This window comes from Aedes albopictus, chromosome 2 (genome assembly GCF_035046485.1).
Source record: "Aedes albopictus strain Foshan chromosome 2, AalbF5, whole genome shotgun sequence".
NCBI lineage: Eukaryota > Metazoa > Arthropoda > Insecta > Diptera > Culicidae > Aedes > Aedes albopictus.
In genome coordinates this window covers 179603941-179621342 of record NC_085137.1, presented here as the reverse complement: position 1 = coordinate 179621342, position 17402 = coordinate 179603941, and the positions used below count along the sequence as shown (strand labels likewise).

General features: G+C 40.8%; 1 protein-coding gene across 1 annotated transcript in view; it reads right to left on the bottom strand.

The window, feature by feature from the left end:
- Nucleotides 1-17402, bottom strand: part of LOC109397539 (probable G-protein coupled receptor CG31760) — a 128817-nt gene that overhangs the window by 21196 nt on the left and 90219 nt on the right. The window contains exon 11 of the mRNA XM_029858815.2: nt 10597-10837. The gene's annotated coding sequence lies outside the window, so the exon portion shown is untranslated. The remainder of the gene's footprint in view (nt 1-10596; nt 10838-17402) is intronic.

Genomic DNA, 17402 nt, shown 5'->3' with positions numbered 1-17402 from the left:
CTGTGGAGGAAACATACAGATAGAAACAAGCCTCTATAAATCAAGTAGTTATTTGCGATATTTGATTCTAGGTGATAGCAGTGCAGTGATGGTGTTTCGCATAATAGAATAGGAGTTGTAAATTGAAACAATAATTATGCTAGTAGGTGTGTGGTCATGTGGTCATGTGGTCAGGAATTGGACGTTGTATCTAGGCTTAAAATTTTAAGCGAAATAATTGGTAGCAGTAACGATACTAGAGTAAAATGTGACGGAGAACTGTTGATTCGATTTCGACCGTTAATTCATTGAAAACTAAAATCATCCGTAATACAATAATTGGGATTCTGAAATGCTGCTAATATACGCTAAAATTCTACTGCACTAAGACCTATAAACTCATAGCGCATAGGGCTGCAAAGTGGTGAGAAGACAAGGAGCGTCCAACATAGCTCTGGCCTTCACTATTGCTACCTCAAGCTTCCACGGGTCAAGAATTGACAAAGACCGCCAGCTAAGAGTTGTGTGCTTAGCTGGTAGGGCAAAATGGGCACTGTTATCCTTCTGAACTCAGCTAAATTGAGGAAGTACGCCTAGACTGTTTACCAAGAAGGTGCGGCTTAAACAGCTTTTGTTCCGGCATCCAGCGGCTGAGTATGAAATGCTTCTCCACCGGAAGCTATAAGGTGGCAGCCCCTCCACGGTGGATACGGGATCTTAGGCCAACAGCCTACTGTACTCAATACCCAAAAACCGATACAGAAACCGAAAATCAAAGATTACGAACTGATTCAACGACAACTCGAACGTGAAATCTGTGCTGCTATACGTCAGTGACATCTGGTGTGTATCAGTGGAGAACACTCAACGGCTCCAGGTCTTCATCAATAGATGCCTGCGGTATATAATTCGTGCATGGTGGCCTTACAGTTGGATCTAGAACGTGGAGCTCCATCATCGATGTCATCAAAAGCCAATAGCGACAGAAATTCGCGAGCGAAAGTGGAGGTGGGTGGGCCACACTCTACTCAGGGACGGAAACATAATCTGCAAGCAAGCGTTAGATTGGAACCCAGCAGGAAATCGCAGCAGAGGCAGACCCAGAGGCTCATGGTGGCACAGTCTCAACAATGAAATCAAGAAAATCGACAGAAATTTGACCTGGCCAAAGGTCAAGGCGCTGGCAGGCAATCGCCTAGGATGGAAATCTTTCAATTCGGCCCTCTGCATCACTGTGGGTGCCCAGGACTGAAAGAAAGTAAGTAGTACTGAAATTTCGAAGTCAATTTTTGAGGTTTTTTTCCGGCCTCCGGGCATTGTGGAAAGGACAGGACATTCATCGCCAGGTGAACTGGAGGAAGTGCCACACGCACGAGTCTTGTGGTACTTGCATAGCTGACATCAATATGCTACATTCTTCACCATTGTTTGTAAATTCTAAATGGCTTAGCGTTGACGAAGCTTGTTGATGACGGTTTCGTTGATACCACGAAGAAATAGACTTCTACCAGAAGGTTGACTACGCTTCGATGGCATAATTTTCTTAAACCGACTATTAATCACCTTTAATCAGGCATAAACTTTACCAAGTTACCTGCTATTCCATGACGAAAAGAGTTTAAAACCCAGTGTGGGATCGAATGCCGCATGGAACAAGAAGGCCGGCTCCAGAGACACTTTTCGACGAATTACAGGAATAATGGCCGTTGAATCACTGGCTTTCCGGAATGAAGTAAGGCCCACGGTCCCATTAGATAGTATCATCTAGCAAGATAAGCTTAGACGGAGCCCACTGTTATTCAATGAAGTGCATAGTCAACATATCCCCGACTCTATGAGCTGCGAAGGATTGAAGGCATCTTGGATGAGATCTAATCAATGATCCCGCTGTCGTGGGATCCATCCAGAGGAACCTCTTGGAGAATATGATGGGGATGATAATCACGACCTTCAACAGGGTCAATGTATGTATATCAAGAACTGATCCTTGGACCTTTGGATCTCTGGATAGACATCAGTTTACGTGAAGCAACCTTGGTTTTAACAGAGCTCAAAACGCAAAACACATTCTACTGCTGACAGGAATAGTAATTTATGCAATTCATTATCATAAATTCTATTTTATATAACTCATTTTGGTATCAAAATGGCCAATTTTTCCGAACTGATCAATTATGCAACTGAAATGAGTTACATAATTAAAAATAGTTGCATAATGTTCATAATGCAACTCATTTGGGTTGCATTATGACATTATGCAACTCAAATGAGTTGTATAATGAAAAAAAAACATTGCATAAAATTTTGTTTGGAACTCGATGCAAAACTCTATATTTTCAGCACTCTTCGTATTTATCCAACTCGGCAAGCCTCGTTGAAAAATCAACTTTTTGCAACTCGTTTCATAAATAAATATTATGTAACAAGTTGCAAGTGCCGAAAAAATAAATTTTTGCAACGAGTTGCATACAAAGTTTTTTTTTTGTAATTACAAAAACACCCATCGAATCCCACATTGTCTTGGTATGTACACAAACGCATTCCGACAAAATAGACAATCGAGCTTCCACGTGCATTAGCCTATTATCCGATCAAGTAGGCGTTTCATTAGGCCGATGGATCAGGGCAGACTGTCACAAATCATCAAACTTCCGTCGACTAGCATAATCTGGCACTTTGCCTTCAGGTTCCGAAGAAGTATTTAATACCAAAAGTGAGCTGCAAAACGTGCCTGAACATTAAAGAGTAGACTTCCGGCGGATTCACTTAATTAGCTGTGAAAAATGGTGTAAAACAGTAATCAAATTTGCCATTCAAAGAACAGTGCTGAAAAATACTACTTTTCGGCACACTTATGAGTGCTGACAAGTAGTACTTTTCGGCACTGTTGTTCAAGTGCGGAAAAGTAGGCCATTTCGTTGCCTTTCAATTGATGGGGAAGTAATACTTTTTTTGCAATTTCTCATCGTAATAGGCTGTTTTACCTCACGCAAATCTGACAGGAAAAGGCCTACTTTCCCACACCAAATTAACAGTGCTGTAATGGTTCATTACAGCACTGATTTGCGTTGCGTAATGAATCATTACAGCACTGTTTTCAGTTTTGATCAACTTCTTGATGCTCTCTGAACGCAGTTTTGAAAAATTGTGACAACTACTCTGTATAACCTGCTATGATCAGATTTTCTTAAACATGGCTATGAGCATCAGTGTGCAGTTTGATGCAAAAGTTTTGTTAAAAACTGTCCTCAAGCGGTAATTTATGAACTTGCAAAAAAAGGTTGTACGCAACTCGGTGCAGAACTCGATTTTTACAGCACTCGTCGTAATTATCCAACTCGGCAAGCCTCGTTGGATAAATGTACGACTCGTGCTGTAAAAGTCGTCATTCTGCACCTTGTTGCGTAAACTACTATTGCAACGTAATTACATAAATAGAGTTTTTGTATCGTTACGGATGCTACATACTCGATTATCTTCGTCCAGAGATTTCTGCTGCTTCTACTGTTTTGTCCTAGCTTGCCATATGTCCTAACTTCGCACCTTCTCGTGAATTGAAGAAAATACCAAAAGTCTCAGAGTGATGAACGGTGACATGACGTATCGGAGCACCTGTCTTTTTGTCGGATGAATGTCGCAATCCCAAAGCTGTCTTAGTTCTTCTATAATGCAGGTGTAAAAGCTCAAGTCGTTCGTACTGGACCAAAGCATATCAAAGCACGGGGTCGATTTGTTCATCTGATTCCAGATACAACTTCTTACTGTTTTTTTTTACTGTTCTACCGAGTGCTACCCTAACCCTTTTGCTGATCGACCTTAGATTTGGAAGATGAATGCCGCTATTACGATGTACCAGCAACACTTCTGCTGAAACATTCTACACTTCGCTTTTGCTGCCAAAACTGTCAACATTGTCGATTTCAGGTATCAGGTATCAGAAGGCCGGCTCCAGAGGCACGTTATCCTCCATTTGGGACATTTGTGCCATCGCCAAAATAACAGCCTATTTCATCATCTACCTGAGGGAAAAGGAAGGAAAAAGGATTTGGATGGGGACAGGGGCAGGTAGGGAAATAGGAAACATACCCTGTAAGAGGGTACTAACGCACAAGCGTACCACAATGGGTTCAAACAGCGCCCTGAAAAGGGCACTGTAATAACGCATAAAGCGAAAGAGAGCCTATAGCTCTTTACCACAGCGGCTTAAGAACAACAAAAGATCCTGAAGATTCAGGTTTCTGAAGTCAGTTTCACTTTATAAGTGTTTACCGAATACTCGGAAACGCAGTTGCGCAAAAACTGGACAGTTACATATCATACATTGAGTCGGCAGTGGCCAGTCAATGCTTTGACCAGCATGCTGCAATTCTGCTTAGACAGATTAGTTAGATACTTCGCCACCCGTAGAGATGGCTCAGCACTATACAATTTGGTTTGGCGACATGACTCCAAACTATTCCAGTATTGTCTGTGTTTTGACTGACAGCCCAGGTGTGAATCTGAAGCTTTACCCAACACTTCGATACCGGAATAGCTGGCTCAGGGCCAATGAAGTCATGTGATGCTCCAGAGCGAGCTAACTCATCAGCCAATTCATTTCCAGCGATGGAAGAATGGCCAGGCACTTATACAAGGTGAACAGCGTTTGCTGAATTCAGCTCCTCGATTTGAGTTCGACAAGCGATAACTATCTTCGACCTAGAGTTGGCCGAAGCATGTGCTTTAATAGCAGCCTCCCGAGCAGAGGGGAATATCAAATTAATAACTACGAAATTACAAAACCTGTTTTTATATCTCGTTTTGTTATTATTGTATTATCAAGGTATTACGTTTCCATAACATGTTTGGTTGGACAATCTTATTTTGTTATGACCAAGCTATTGGTATGCAGCCATTAAATAACATTTCAATATTACATTTTGTTGTGGAACAAGTTTGATTATTATTGTATTATTGAGAGTGTACAAATACTTTATGCTATTGCTATCAAAACTAAAACAAGTTTTGAAATAAATCCTACGTCATTCAACAACGTTATTTACAGTATTTCGCGGGTTATGCTTACGGCATCACATTTGATAAGAGGTGTGGTATATTGCGTGACATGGAGGTGCTGTAATGTGTACAAAACCAAGTCCCTGCTGGGCGCTGCGAGGTTCGAAATTGACTGAGTTGTAGCTGAAAAATTCCCAAAATATCAGCCACTGCCCAAGTGGCGCAGCACCCTGCATACATCAAAACGAGAACATAGCAGACGATACTCAAGGTGGGGTTTGAAAGGGACGTTCCAGATTCCGCCTTTGACATGAGAATTTCAATGATAAAAATGTCAAACTTATTGAGTAAACTTGTTTGAACGAAGCTAATACAGACAGCTGAATCCAAAATTGTAGGTGGGTTTGAATGGGATTTTTCAGAAATATTTTATATTTTTCCTGTCGTTCCAGGGAATGAAGTTGGATCTACCTATTTGTGGTAAAAGATTACATGAATAGTTGAAAATACGCCTATGAGGGAAGAGAGAAACTGAAGTTCACAATGATTGTTCCGCCATTCTCACATGCTGGTCTAAATATGTATAGCATTCTCAGCCAACACGAAGTCATATATGATGTAGAAAAGGATGCTAATGTGGAGGCCATATGCGTACATGCTTTCATTTTACCACGGGTAAAGTATACGCATATCGCCTCCACTTTAGCATCCTATTCAACAACATGTGTGACTGTTTGATATCATAACTAATTTTGCTTTCGGGATGTTATCAATAACTCTTTAATATCAAAATTTGTTATTGAAATATTTCCCAAATTCACTATTATTAGGTTGTTATTGACACTTACAAAACATGTTATTAAATTGATTTCCCAAGAACAAATTTTTGTTATGTGACTTGTTATTTTGCCGCTTATGACAGACAAGTTTATAACTCAATATGTTATGTTAATAACATAAAAATAACTAATTCCATTATGCAGTTATTTTGCCAAAATAACGCATTTTGTTATGCTGTTGTTATTCTCTTCTGCTCGGGCTGGCTATCTAAACAGAAGTATATTACTTTGCCCATTACGTGCTGCTTTGCACATAAGAGCAAATATTTCGGCATGAAAAACGGTGCAGTGTCTACCAAGTGAGTAAGACTGATACAGCCTTAGCTCACGAGAATAAACACCAGCACCTGCTCGACCTTCGAGAAGGGAGCCATCAGTGTAACATAAATGCCGTCTGAAATACTTCTTTCCAGATATCCAGATGTCCACTCTTCCCGGGAAGGGAATTTCGTGGAAAATGTCCTATATGGAAAATTACAAGCAATTGTAAGATCACTTGGAGCAAGAACAATTTTGTCCCAATTCACCAAAAGTGCAAACAACGAGGTGTGTGTTGATGTGCGGTTCACATGAGTTTCCTCTAGTAGACCGAATACCCGTAACCGGTAAGTGCAAGAAAATGCTTCTTGTTTGAGATGAATGTGTAGTGGGGCCAGTGGCGTAGCTAGGAATTTGGGGGCCCGGTGCGGAAGCAAATTGGTAGGCCCCCATAAAAATTACATAATATGTACATATTTTACAATGATAAATCTATACATTTAACTGTCGAATAATCTCACTGTTATATTTTGTACAAAACTTTGAAAAAATCTCGCTTTTTGTACTCAGTATTCTAGTGATGCTGGCAGTGATGGTCATCGGAAGGTTAAAAATTATCTATCTTATCTTATTTTCTGTTTTCCTTTATGATTTTTTTCAGGAGCGCGAGATTTTTTATAAAAATTATGCTGAAAATATTTTAACAATTTATTTAGAAATAGCACCAAATAATCATTTATAAACGCTTTCAAAGATTGCTTTACTTTTTTCTTTAAGAAATTTTTCTTGAAGAATAATTTGTATTCAAGAAACTTTCAAGTTGTAAATGCAATGATATCATTCAGTATTCCTCTAAAAGCACTCCTTCAGGAATGATATTATTATAATTAGCCTTATTAATGAGGCTTTCAGTCCCTTGGCTGGTTCACCTCAGACATGCAGGAATGTTTTCAAAATACTACAGAGTAATTCAAAAGATTCTTGCAAAGGCTTCATCGAGTATTTCTCGAAATATTAGTTCAAGAATCTATCAATTATATTCTGAGGATTCATCTAGAAGATCATCTAAAGAATTCTTTCAAAATTCCAGAGAAAAATACTACAAAAAATCATCAATAATTCATTTAGAACCAGATGTTCTTCCAAGAAATTACATCGGGATTCCCTCAGAGGAAATGAAGCCCTTCTAGGGTTTCTTTAAACATTCTTCCGTTTCTTTCAGAGAATCCTCTTAATATTCCTTTGGTGATTTTCCATAGAATCTTCAAGTATTTCTCAATTCTTCCCTCAAATAACTCTTTTAGATATTTCTCCAATAATTAAACTTCGAATTTCCCCAAGCATTCATCACTTATCTAAGTGTCCTTTTAAAGATTTCTTAAGAATTACTTCAGAAATGCCACCAAAAATTCCCTTTTCCAAAAAAAAAATCTTCAATGATTCTTCAAGAAGTTTCTCTTAAGGTTTTACTAAGAGATTCATCATAGGAAATCTCCAAGGATTCCTACTGAATAAATTGAATTAATTAAATTAAATTAATTAAATTAAATTTTTAGATGGACTTCTGTAGGAGTTCTGTAGGAATTCTTTCGAAAAATCCTTCTGGACTTCCTCTAACGAATTTTTCAATATCCATCAACTCTAGGAGTTTTCTCAAGAGATACTTCAGGAATTTTTGCTAGTATTCCTCTGGGCACTTTTAAAAAAAATCTATTTCTCCAGAATTTATGATTGATTCCTCCAGAATTATTACGTTATTTTTTATATAATCCGTGCTCACTTCTCACAAATATACAAAAATAAGAAACAGAACAAAAACGCTTCATTCCATTATTTTGAGTGGGATAAAAATGGCAGCGTAAATGGCTAAATAGTAAAGAAACAGATATCCTATCTTATCAAAACAAATAACTTCTCCAGAAGTCTCTCCAAGGATTTAGGAAATGTTCTAAGGTTATTCAAAATTCTAAAGGAAAAATCGATTTATTTCAATGTTTATGAAATTCAATTATCATGCATTACATGTCATTCGATAGCTGAATAATAGCAGATTACGATGTATCACTTGATAGCAGAAACTGATTCAATGTAAAATGCTTGTTTGAACATTTCATGAGGTCGGTCAAGCCGATCAATGTTACCCCGCTGATCAATGATACCCCGTTTTACGGTACTGCGCCAAAAGCTACGTTCAAGATGGTATATCTCCACTGGTGCATCGAAATTTCGCTCTACCGGAAGCGTAGAGAATTTTCATCTTTAGGCCGAAAGCCCACTTGAGGGAAGATTTGCTTTATATCTCCGCTAAGAGCAGCTGGATACATCCGAAGACGAAACAGTACAGCCGATGTTGATTGGTCCGGACCTTTTAGCCAGACACTGTATACACTAAGGTCTTTTTTTACACGGGTAGTTTTTCTGCTTTAACTCGGTCAATTTTGAACCTAACTCTAACCTACTCTAACCTTAATTTAGGTCGAATCCATTTAGGTAAACTCTATATAGGTCAATTCATTTAGGTAACGTTACCTGATTGTGTTCAGAGTAGGTGAAGTGTTTTAGATTAGAGATAAGGTTAGTTTAAGGGAATTAAGTTGCAAGTGGTGTTGAGGGGAGTTCAGGGCGAGCTCAGGGGGTAGCAATGAGGGGGAATGGGATTGGTTTGGGACTGTTTAAGGTTTCCTAAGAACTTTCTTAAGCATAGGTCATAGAATCTACATGCATAAATTATGTGTTTAAATGATTGAATAACAGTCAAAAATCCTTTGAAGTCTCCTTAAACGCCCTCGAAATCCCCTTGAAATCCCCTCGGACACCATGTAGCGCACCTGATACTCTCTGAAACCCCACAAAACGCCTACGTAACGCATCTGAAACTCGCCAAAAATCATCTGAAGCTGTCAGAAATGCCTTCAAAGTCCCCTTAAAAAATCCTCGGACTCCATGTAACCCACCTCAGACCCTCGGAAACCACCGAAAACGCCTTCGTTACGCCCGAGTAGCGCCTTTGAAACTCGCCAAAAATCCTCTGAAGCTTTCTGAAATGCCTTCGATATCCCCCTAAAACCCTCTCGGACCCCAAGTAATGCATCTAAGATTCTCAGAAACCCCCAAAAACGCCTTCGTAACGCCTGCGTAACGCCTCTGAATCTCGCCAAAAATCATCTGAAGCTGTTTGAAATGCCTTTAAAATCCTCTAAACCCCCTCGGACCCCATGTAACGCTCTGAAACTTGCCAAAATTATCTGAAGTTGTTTGAAATGCTTTCAAAATCACCCTAAAACCCCCTCGGACCCTTATGTAACGCAACTGAGACGCTCAGAAACACCCGAAAACGCCTACGTAACGCCTGAGTAATGCCTCTGATACTCACCAAAAATCCTTCTAAATCCCCCTTAAAGCCCTTCGGACCCCTTGTAATGCACCTGAGACTCTCATAAACCCCTGAAAACGCCTTCTTAACGCGTGAGTTACGCCTCTTAAGCTCGCCAACAATCCTCTGAAGCTTTCTGAAATGCACTCGAAATCCCCTTAAAACCCCATTGGATCCCATGTAACGCAACTGACACCCTTCGAAACTCCCCGAAAATATACCCCGGAAGCGATCAACGCCTCTGACACCGGCAGTCGGCAATATTCTCATTCTCAAGAAATTCCCGACATTCAACTAGACAACTCACTACTAATCTACAGAATCCTTCAACAGTACAAATATTCCATATGATAAATAAATACAAAAATGTCATTTTTACCTGTCATCACATGGCTCGTCATACAATCCCAGACTCCCTACGTCCCAGACAGCTTCATCATTTATGGACGACAAGTGACAAAAATCCACTTTCGAGTAAATGTGGTTTTCACTCGTTTTCATCCCATACAAAATGAATGGAGTTTTAAAATCGACCCAAATTTGTCTGATTTATATTATTTTTTCAGACCATCGTAAAACAATCTAAAAAAAGTACCCAAAAGTTTGGAATCTGAAGAATTTTTCAATATGCTCAGCCCATCAATTCATCTGGAAACACTACTCGTTGCTTGCTCACTCGCTGCGATACCGAGTGTTGCATTTTCAATGCACCAATGTCCTCAAATGTGTGCCCGAGAAAATGTGTTGTCTGGTTACATTCACCTTAAGGTTGGAAACCCGAGAGAATGTCTAGTAGAAATTCTTGCAAAAACGATTGAGTAGAAGGCACTTCTCATGGCTGCTTTCAAAAAAACTAGACAAGTACCAGGTTACGATCTAGATGCAACGCCGTTGCTTTCAATGCCACAAATTCAATTCACTCCATGGAAAAAACATGTACGGTATGTCCCAATTATTCAGGGTCAACAATGTAATATCACGAGTGATGAAATTGCAGTCAAAAGTGAAAGCCAATTTCCTCACTTATGTCTCTCGCGCATCAACTGAAGCCGCCGTCCATGACCAGGACCTCGTTGCAGCATAGTGCATGTTTCGTAATTTGAATTTTAAGTGCTCTGATGGATGATAGGTATAGAGGTCCATGATACTTACCTCCTAAATGCTACAAGTGACAGCCATCAGCAGGAGCGCAAGAGTGAGTTGGTGACATTCAAAAAGCATGGCAAAAAAGAACTGTGTTGTGTAGCTGTGGGTAGAACGGGCTGTTGCTCATCATCAAAGCGGAACCTGTTGTTGTTGGTAGGGCCATGGGCAGCTTCCGGCGACATCATGCTGACAAATTGGTTTTCAGCTTGCTTCCACCCATGGGTCGGGCGAACCGGCGGGGTAGTGTCTGGAAAAAAAACGGGGCGGACCCGAAAGAATAACGACTTGTAATTTAGTTTGGCATCCGCCCTAGATTTTGGCGAGGTTTGTTCTGTCTTGTTGGGTTGATGTTTTGCATCTATTTGAATTATTGTTTTTAGTTGTGACCGGCGAGTGTATATAATATATATGCAACTACTTGGAACTTTGCCATGTTTCGGACTATGTACTGCAAAACCCCAGTCCCAATCGAAATTTATATTCATCATCATGCTTCGATTTCTATCATGATCCACAGTACGGATGAAAAACGAGCTGTGAAAGCAGAGAACTTTAGAGGGCACCATGGTGAATTGAAACTAAAATACTGCAAACGAAGATGCAACGATGCGATAGGGAAGTGAGAAGTGACAGATGTTGGCTGACCTTCATCATACAATAATACTCTTTGCTTGATGGCAAAAGTTGATTCACCATCGAAATAAGCGGATGCTGTGTTACGTTCCTTTCCAGTATTGTGATGATTGGAAAGGCGTGATGCATTCCATGAAGCTGAACTGATTGGTATTGGATATAGTCTCAGGGTCCTGGGAGAGTTTTGCGTGTATTGGATTCTTTTTTCTGATGAGACGAGAAAATATGTACCATTCAGATCATCAGTTGATTTCAAATCAATAAAGGTTATCAAAAGAAACTCAAATAAATGAATTTTCGTAATGGACAAGGTTTTGTTGTTTAGCTAGAAATGTATTTAAAGTTTATCGAAACCAATTTGATAGTTTTGTTTGGCTAATGATACATGCTGATGTTTTTTCAAATTCTAATGTCAACTGTTTGTGCCGGATTTTCTTTAGAATACAACAAATTCGCTTGCACATTCATGATGCTTTCTTTTTCTTAAATAAATCGTATCAACAGCAATAGTTTGTGTTATCACCCGGAAAATTTAAGCTTTTTTTACTAGAAGCCTGGTAATTATTGCTTCAATGCAAAGTGGTTTGATACCTGTACTGTTTTTCACAGTGATGTACTAGCTAGGGAATTCCTTGTGGAACTCCTGTCTACTTTGAAGAAAGGTGTACTTTATCAATTTCTTCATCAAACGCGTTACCACATTGCGCGTATACTCGCGCAGATCAAAGACAAAAACCGCTATTATTCCCGAAGAAAATGTCATCTTACCAGCAAGATAAAGGACTCATTCCCACAATGTGCTATCGTACACGTTTCATCAACCGTATCAGCGTGAATAATGGTGATGATAGTAATGATAAATATTCCCATCATTAGCATCATCATCATTATCGCTTTCATTCCTTGTGCTCATCGTCACCAGCCACAGCAGCACAGCCAATGTAACTTGCTTTGATGTAACAACAACGTTACATTGGAGACGGTTATTTCGAGGTCGCCGACGCACTTCACTGCATGGTTGGAGCAAATTTTGTTTCGATAGGTCTACGATGCTGGGTTGTGCCACGTTTCATTTGATGCACACATCCCGAAAGGAATTCCAGGAGAAATCTCGAAACTCCAGGAAGAACTACGGATGACATTTCAGAAATAAAAAACTGCGGGAATAGGTGATTCGTGGAGGCAAAGCCAGCCGGAGGCAAGGTGACGCATTTTTGCCACCATTTTAATTTCTGGACACTGGACACTTGAATACATATTTATTAGTGAGCTCAATCCATATTATTAAAATAATTAACAGAATAGGATTTGAAATCTCAATAGTGTAGTATAATTATAAACAATATTTTTCGTGGATTTACACAACCTAGTGAAAAGTTTGTCACTTTAAGTGCTGAAGCAAGTTCCCACTTTTTGTCAATAGTATTCTTTCTTTTTATTTTTGCGTTTATGAAATAATTTGAATATTTCGTCATCTTTGGTGTCGACATGTGTTATATTTTAGAAAAAAAAAAACGAAAATAAATATTTTGATTTGAATAAATATTACCGTTGCATGTATCATATCACTTACCAAAGTGATATCAATCACGCTACCAAATATCGATTCAGTACAATTTTGCCATCCGCATAGTTCCAATCGCAATCTTACCAGGATTTTACAATAATTTCCAAGCAAAATGTCGTCTCCGGAATCTCAGGTTTTCCAGAAAGTCAACCAACATCATGTGTGAAATCTCTCAGGAGCAGATTTCGCTTTCAAAATATTTGTATAAAATAAATAACAAAATGTATCACGGGCATGCGAACCATGAATCTATTTCAATGACACTACCCGAGGAAATATTCCCGAAGAAGTCCGAACCGTAAAAAACAAGGCCAGGAAACGCCAGAAACTCAGAAAAACTTTCTCTAGCACCTGCCCCGTGCAGTGCCTTATTGCTATTTATTGTATACAACAGGGGCATGGGTATTAGGCATCAATAACTACGCTTTAGAAATTCCTTCAACAGTACTTCTAATTTTTTTTTTCAAGAATTGCTCCAAAAGTTCCCGCAAAAAAATCATTCAGAATTTTTTCTGGAAGCTCTCCCAAAATAAGCTTCACAAATTCTTTCCGTAATTAACGCAAGCTGGTCTTCTAGAGTGAGCATGAGCATGAGCAATTGAGCATGAGCATAGATAGCATGATTGCTACTCCGTGATTGACCAGGGCAATCGAAATTGTACAAGGAATCAATGAATAGGGCTTGGGACTAGCTTACTATTCTCAATGTGCACAGTTCGAGAACTTACAAGTAATATCAATAACGGCGTTGGCCACGTCCTTACGGTCATCGAGGAAGGAAGGGAATGTTAGTAAGACAACCGTTGATATAGAGACCGGGAATCCCAGTGTCTCCACGATTGCCTTGGGAAGGAATTTTTGCTAGTAGGGTAGGGTACATGGTCAGGTCTAGGAGTCACCTATGGTTGGTGATGTGATCCGCCATAGGTTGTACCTCGGCTACAGCACTAGGCTTCGCGACTCCGAATCACAGAAACGACTGGTACGACGGCGAATGTGAACAGTTGAAAAAAGAGAAGAATGCAGCATGGGCGAAAATGCTGCAACACCGTACGAGAGCGAACGAGGCACGTTACAGACAGGCGCGGAACAGGCAGAACTCAGTCTTCCGGATGAAGAAGCGCCAGCAGGAAGAACAAGATCGCGAAGCGATGGAAGAGCTGTACCGCGCTAAGGACCCACAAAAGTTCTACGAGAAGCTGAACCACTCGCGCAGAGGCTTTGTGCCACAAGCCGACATGTACCGAGAAAATTATGGAAATATTCTCACGAGCCAGCGTGAGGTGTTCGACAGATGGCGGCAGCATTACGATGAGCACCTCAATGGCCACGTTGCAAGTACCGAAGGTACTTGATTTAGGAGTATGTGCACAGGACGAAAGACTTCCGGACCCTGACCTCCAAGAGATTGAGGAGGAGGTTGGCCGGTTGAAAAACAACAAAGCCGCTGGAGCAGATCAACTACCAAGCGAGCTTCTAAAATACGGTGGAGAAGCACTGATGAGAGCACTACACTGGGTCATTACCAAGATTTGGGAGGAGGAAGTAATACGGGAGGTATGAATGGAAGGTATCGTGTGTCCCATCTACAAAAAGGGCGACAAGTTGGATTGCGGGAACTAACGCGTGATCACACTACTGAGCGCTGCCTACAAGATGCTCTCTCAAATTTTATGCCGCCGTCTATCACCGATTGCAAGAGAGTTTGTGGGGTAATATCAGGCTGGATTTATGGGTGAACGCGCTACAACGGACCAGAAGTTCGCCATCCGCCAGGTGTTGCAGAAATGCCGCGAATGCAACGTGTCCATCACTTGTTCATCGATTTCAAATCGGCGTATGATACAATCTATCGAGAACAGCTATGGCAAATTATGCACGAATACGGATTCCCGGATAAACTGATACGATTGATCAAGGCGACGATGGATCGAGTGATGTGCGTAGTTCGAGTATCAGGGACACTCTCGAGTCCTTTCGAATCTCGCAGAGGGTTACGGCAAGGTGATGGTCTTTCGTGCTTGCTGTTCAACATTGCTTTACAGGGTGTAATTAGGAGAGCGGGGATAAACACGAGTGGAACGATTTTTACGAAGTCTGTTCAGCTGTTTGGTTTCACTGATGATATTGATATTATTGCTCCTAAATTTGAGACGATGGCGGAAACGTACATCCGACTAAAGAGTGAAGCCAGGCGAATCGGATTAGTCATTAATGTGTCGAGTACATGATGGAAAAGGGCTCCAGGGAGGAATCACCGCGCCCGCCACCCCGAATTTATATCGACGGTGATGAAATCGAGGCGGTTGCAGAATTCGTGTACTTGGGCTCACTGGTGACCGCCGACAACGACACCAGTAGATAAATTCAGAGGCGCATTGTGGCAGGAAATCGTGCTTACTTTGGACTCCGCAAAACTCTACGATCGAATAAAGTTCGCCGTAACACAAAGTTAACTATCTACAAAACGCTGATTAGACCGGTGGTTCTCTATGGGCACGAAACATGGACCCTACGTGCAGAGGACCAACGCACCCTTGGAGTTTTCGAACGGAAGGTGTTGCGTACCATCTACGGCGGAGTGCAGATGAAAGACGGGACTTGGAGAAGGCAAATGAACCACGAGCTGCATCAGCTGCTGAGAGAACCAACCATCGTCCATACCGCGAAAATCGAGAGGCTACGGTGGGCGGGTCACGTCATCAGGATGTCAGATAGCAACCCGACTCAAATGGTTCTCGAGAGTCATCCGACCGGTACAAGAAGACGTGGAGCGCAGCGAGCTAGGTGGGTCGACCAAGTGGAGGACGACCTGCGGACCCTACGCAGAGTGCGGAACTGGAGACAAACAGCCATGGACCGAGTGGAATGGAGACGGCTACTATGTACAGCAGAGGCCACCTCGGCCTTAACCTGATCGGTAAGTAAGATATTTTCACTTTTGTCGCTATGCCTTTACCGTCACGGCTAATGTTGCATACTACCGTCACACTCTACATTCATGCTGCCTTCGATACATGAATGTCGTTTGCCATGAATGTAGCATATGGCACCATGATTGTAACACTAATCAAGATAATGGGAGTATGAAATGACAGTTTTGCAATGTAGAGCTGGAGTTCCAGTGGCTCCGAAAACTGTGGAAGAATCATGCGGACAGCTCGAGCTAGGGGGTTTTAGGGGCGTTATATTAGGTCTGAAGGGAGTGGGGATGGTTTACGAAGATTTCGGAGGTGTTTTAGGACGTTTCAGAGGATTGTCCGTGGATTTCAGAGACATTACTAGGCGTTACATGCCATTTTCGGGGGTTTCTAAGAGTCTCAGGTGCGTTACATGGGGTTCCAGGGGATTTTAGGGGGATTTCGAAGGCATTCCAAGAAGCGTCAGAGCACTTTCGGCATATTTCAGAAACGTTACGGAGATGTTCATGGTGTTTTCTGGAGTTTCGGATGGTCTAAAGTGTGTTACATGGGGTTGCAGGGGGTTTAAGGGGGATTTCAGGGGCATTCCAAAGAGCGTCAAAGAATTTTCAGTGGATTTCAGAAACGTTATGGAGGCGTTACATAGCCATTTCCGAAGTTTTGGAGTGTCAAAGGTGAGTTACATGGAATCCCAGGGGATTTTAGGGCAATTTCGGAGGCATTCCAAGAAGCTTCAGAGCATGTTCGGTGAATTTCAGAGTGGTTACGGAGGCGATTTTGAGGATTTCGGAAACTCCCAGTAGTGTCCCTATATTGTCCCCGGAACCCCAAGCGCCATCTTTAATTTACGCCAAGAAGAGGAGAGGAGCCGTAACTATTCAGTTGAGAGCCACTGACTTTTTTCCACTGATCCATTGGTGGTTATGACCCTCGGAACGTACAATCTGAAAATCTTTATCTTCGCTTCTTCACACTTCCAGTTCCTAAGATACACGCATGTCTCGTTCGCAGTTTTCGGAACCACTGGGATTTCATTAGTTCACTCAATTTGCAAATCCACTACATTTTTTACCGTGTTTAAAAAAATGTCACAGTCACCCATGAATATTTCATCTGGTCATGCATGAATGTTTTTGTTGCATGATAGTCAGATCACACCCACGATTATCATGCAAACTACAGTTTTTGATAGTACATTTTGAATCACTGTATTGTTCACATCTGTGTAATTGTGCAGTTGTCAGTGAGATTACGGTCGATATGGAATAAATTTTGTTACCAGTTCGCAAAAGATGTTGTACAATCACGTGCTAAAATCCAAAATTATGGTATCGCACCTTGAAAAAATAATGATTAAACATTATCGGATCATCTTAACGTTCGTCAATAAGTTTCAGGAATTCAGGTACGATAGTTTCTTCCGCTCTAAGAGTTATATTACACTGAGGATACTGCAACTCCGAAAATCATACGAAACAACTATGATTTTTTGCCACAAGAATTTCTTGCGAAAATCATAGTTACGAACTATGATTTTGGATTCAAAGCGCCAACTATTATTGTCATATTGTTAATGTATAAATTTCATAACACTCACGTATGAAAATCATACCGAAAACGTATAAAAACTGAAATTATGTCTTATGACTATCATACATATTTTTATGAAATATTTTGCACAAATTAAAAAA